Genomic DNA, 4,507 nt, shown 5'->3' on the forward strand with positions numbered 1-4,507 from the left:
ACCTGAGGCAGTGTGATTGTCTTTGTTTCCATTTTCTTTTTTTACTTCAAAATAAGATATGTGCAGTGTGCATAGGAATTTGTTCATAGTTTTTTTTTTAAACTATAGTCCGGCCCTCCAACAATCTGAGGGACAGTGAACTGGCCCCCTGTTTAAAAAGTTTGAGGACCCCTGTGTCAACCTTCCTAATGCTGCAACCCTTTAATACAGTTCCTGTGGGTCTCACCCACAGGTTGAGAATCACTGATATAATATAATCTTAATAAACTGTTTAAATCTGTAGTGGCTCACACCTATAGTCCCAGCACTTTGGGAGGTGTTTGAGATTGCATCAAGCTACAATCATGCCACTGTACTCTGGCCTGGAGACAGAGTGAGAACTTATCTCTTGGGAGGCGCCTGTGGCTCAAGGAGTAGTGCGCTGGCTCCATATGCCAGAGGTGGCAGGTTCAAACCCGACCCTGGCCAAAAACTGCAAAAAAGAAAAAAAAAAGAAAACTTATCTCTTGAAAAAAAAAAAGGCTTACTTTCAGTGAATCTTTAAGTTATTTCAGCAGTGGTATGCCAGTCCATACTAAATTTGGAGAGCTTGTTAAATATTCATTAATTTTGTGACCTGATGTTATAACAGGCCATTATTAAAAATTAAGTTATCGGCTTGGCGCCTGTACCTCGGGGGCTAGAGTGCCAGATATATACGCCGGAGCTGGTGGGTTCAAATCCAGCCTGGGCATGCCAAACAATGACAACCACAACCAAAAAAAAACAGCTGGGCGTCATGGCAGGTGCCTGTAGTCCCAGGTACTTGGGCAGCTGAGGCAAGAGAATTGCTTAAGCCCAAGAGTTGAAGGTTGCTGTGAGCTGTGACACCACAACACTCTACCCAGGGTGACATCTTGAGACTGCGTCTCAAAAAAAAGAAAAATTAATTTATTTAAACTTTTAATTAAGTTATATTAAAAATAAAGGTATTAAATACTAGTAACTCATCTCTTCCTAATTATTTTGCTACATTTTACTATTATCTATGCTTATGAGTTTATTTCATTGTAACTGGATATTTCACCTCATTTTTTTTCATTCTTTTTGCTTTTCGGTTTTCAGTTTGGGAATTTTCTATCAACATTTTTTTCTTGAGACACAGTTTCACTGTGTCACCCTTAGTAAAGTGTCATGGCCTCATAGCTCACAGCAACCTAAAACTCTTGGGCTCAAGTGATTCTATTGTCACAGCCTCCCAAGTAGCTGGGACTGCAGGTGCTCACCACAATGCCAGGCTATTTTTAGAAACAGGGGTCTGGCTCTTGCTCAGGCTGGTCTTGAACTCCTGAAGCTCAAGCAATTTACCTGCTTTGGCCTCTCAGAGTGCTAGGATTACAGGTGTGAGCCGCAGTGCCTGGCTATTGACACATTTTTAAGATCACTGATTCTTTCCTTAGTCATGTTTAGTTTACTAATGAGTGCACCAAAGGCATTCTTCATTTCTGTTACAGTGTTTTTGATTTCTGGCATTTCTTTTGATTCTTTCATAGAGTCTTCATCTCTCTGCTTACATTACCCTGTGTTCCTGAACTTTGTCCGCTATTTTCATTAAGAGATCTTAACATAAGGGTGAGCATGGTGGGTATGGTGGCTCATGCCTGTAATCCTAGTACTATGGGAGGCTGAGGAGAACTCAGGACCAGCTCAGCAAGAGCCAAACTCTGTCTCTACTAAAAATAGAAAAATTAGCTGAGTATTGTGGCAGGCATCTGTAGTCCCTGCTACCGGGTAGGCTGAGGTAAGATGACTGGTTGAACCCAGGAGTTTGAGGTTGACTTAGGCGGATGCCATGGCACTCTACCCAGGATGAGATTTTGTCTCAAAAAAGAAAAAAAAAAAAAAACAAGAGTCCTTAACATATTAATCACAGTTACTTCATTTTAAAAAAAAACTTTTTTTTTTTTTTTTTTTTTTTGAGACAAGAGTTTCACTATGTCGCCCTGGGTAGAGTGCCGTAACATCACAGCTCACAGCAACCTCCAACTCTTGGGCTTAAGTGATTCTCTTGCCTCAGCCTCCCAAGTGGCTGGGACTATAGGCGCCCACCACAATGCCTGGCCATTTTTTTTTTATTTTTATTTTTTGGTTGCAGTTGTTATTGCTGCCCAGCAGACCCAGGCCAGGTTTGAACCTGCCTCTCTAGGTGTATGTGACCAGCGCCCTTGCTAACTGAGCCACGGGTGCTACCAAAAAAAAAAAAACCCAAAACTTTTGAAGGCAGGAATGAAACTTTCTTCATTGAGGAAGAGAAAGATAGGCTCATAGAGTAAAAAAGCCTACCAAACAGGATACATTTTCCATAGACAGCGAATGGGCCTCTATTGCCAGGGCAAACAGGCAAGGAGGCCAATAATAGTTACTTTAAATTGGGCGGCGCCTGTGGCTCAGTCGGTAGGGCGCGGGCCCCATATACCGAGGGTGGCGGGTTCAAACCCGGCCCCGGCCAAACTGCAAAACCAAAATATAGCCGGGCGTTGTGGCGGGCGCCTATAGTCCCAGCTACTCGGGAGGCTGAGGCAAGAGAATCGCTTAAGCCCAGGAGTTGGAGGTTGCTGTGAGCTGTGTGAGGCCACGGCACTCTACCGAGGGCCATAAAGTGAGACTCTGTCTCTACAAAAAAAAAATAGTTACTTTAAATTCTCAGTCTGATAATCCCCAAATTTCTGCCTTATGTGAGTCTGGTTCTGGTGATTGCTTTGTCTCTTCAGATTGTATTTTTTACCTTGTAGTATGCCTTGTAACGTTTTTGTCAAAAGTTAGATATGATGGCTGTGCATGGTGACTCATGCCTGTAATCCTAGCACTCTGGGAAGCCAAGGTGGGTGGATTGCTTAAGGTCAGGACTTTGAGACCAGACTGAGCAAGAGGAAGACCCTGTCTCTACTAAAAATAGAAAAACTGGGCAGCACCTGTGGCTCCAAGGAGTGGGGCCCGGCCCCATATGTCAGAGGTGACGGGTTCAAAACCAGCCCCCGCCAAAAACTGCAAAAAAAAACAAAACCCAAAAAACAAAGAAAATTAAAAATAGAAAAACTGAGACAAGACAATTGCTTGAGCCCAAGAGCTTGAGGTTGCTGTGAGCTATGACTCCATACTTCTCTACTCAGGGTACCAGAGTGAGAGTGTGACTCAAAAAAAAAAGTTAGATATGACGTATTAGGTAAAAGCCAAGTTTTATGCTTTTATGTCTAGGAGTTAGGCTGTTTACTTTTTGTTATACCTATAGGTATCAGAGGCTCCAATTTCCTTTAGCTGTCCTTGGTGTTTGTCTTTCTTTCTTTCTTTGTAGAGACACTTTCACTTTATCGCCCACGGTAGAGTGCCATTGTGTCACACCGCTCACAGCAACCTCCAACTCCTGGGCTTAGGGGATTCCCTTGCCTTAGCCTCCCCAGTAGCTGGTACTACAGGCGTCCACCACACGCCTGGCATTTTTTTGTTGCAGTTTGGCCGGGGCCGGGTTTGAACCTGCCACCCTTGGCATATGGGGCCAGCGCCCTGCCCACTGAGCCACAGGCGCCGCCAGGTGTTTTTTCTTTTTCTTTTTTGAGACAGAGCTCACTCTGTTACCCTGGGTAGTGTGCTGTAGTAGTAGAGGTTGCAGCTCACAGTAACCTCAAGCTCTTGGGCTTAAGCTGTCCTCTTGCTTCAGCCTCCCAAATAGCTGGGACTACAGGCTCCTACTGTAATACTTTTTTTTTTTTTTCTTTTTAGTAGAGATAGGGTCTTGCTCTTGCTCAGGCTGGTCTTGAACTCCTGAGCTCAGGTAACCCACCCAACTTGGCTCTCTGAGTGCTAGGATTACAGGTGTGAGTCATCTAGCTTGGCACTAGATGTTCTTGCTTAAGTCATCCTTGCTATCTTTGAATTTCCTTAGAAAGTCTTTTCTTCATATTGAGACAATGTCTTGCTCTGCCACCCAAGGTGAAGAGCTGTAGTGCTAACATGATTCACTGCAACCAAGACAATAAAGAATTATTTATGGCTCTGCGCCTGTGGCTCAAGCTGCTAAGGTGCCAGCAACATACACCAGAACTAGTGGGTTGGAATCCAGCCCGGCTGCCAAACAACAATGACCGCTGCAACCAAAAAATAGGCAGGCATTGTGGCAGGCCCCTGTAGTCCCAGCTATTTGGTAAGTGGAGGCAGGAGAATCGCTTGAGCCCAGGAGTTGGAGGCTGCTGTGAGCTGTGATGCCATGGCACTCTACCCAGGGCAACAGCTTGAGGCTCTGTCTCAAAAGAAAAAAAAAATTGTTTATATCAAATCATTCCAAACGTTTTTCTTTTTTTTTCATTTTTTTTAACTTTTTTTTTTTTTTATTGTTGGGGATTCATTGAGGGTACAATAAGCCAGGTTACACTGATTGCAATTGTTAGGTAAAGTCCCTCTTGCAATCATGTCTTGCCCCCATAATGTGTGACACACACCAAGGCCCCACCCCTCTCCATCCCTCTTTCTGCTT

The sequence above is a fragment of the Nycticebus coucang genome, chromosome 12, assembly GCF_027406575.1.
Source record: "Nycticebus coucang isolate mNycCou1 chromosome 12, mNycCou1.pri, whole genome shotgun sequence".
Taxonomy (NCBI): domain Eukaryota; kingdom Metazoa; phylum Chordata; class Mammalia; order Primates; family Lorisidae; genus Nycticebus; species Nycticebus coucang.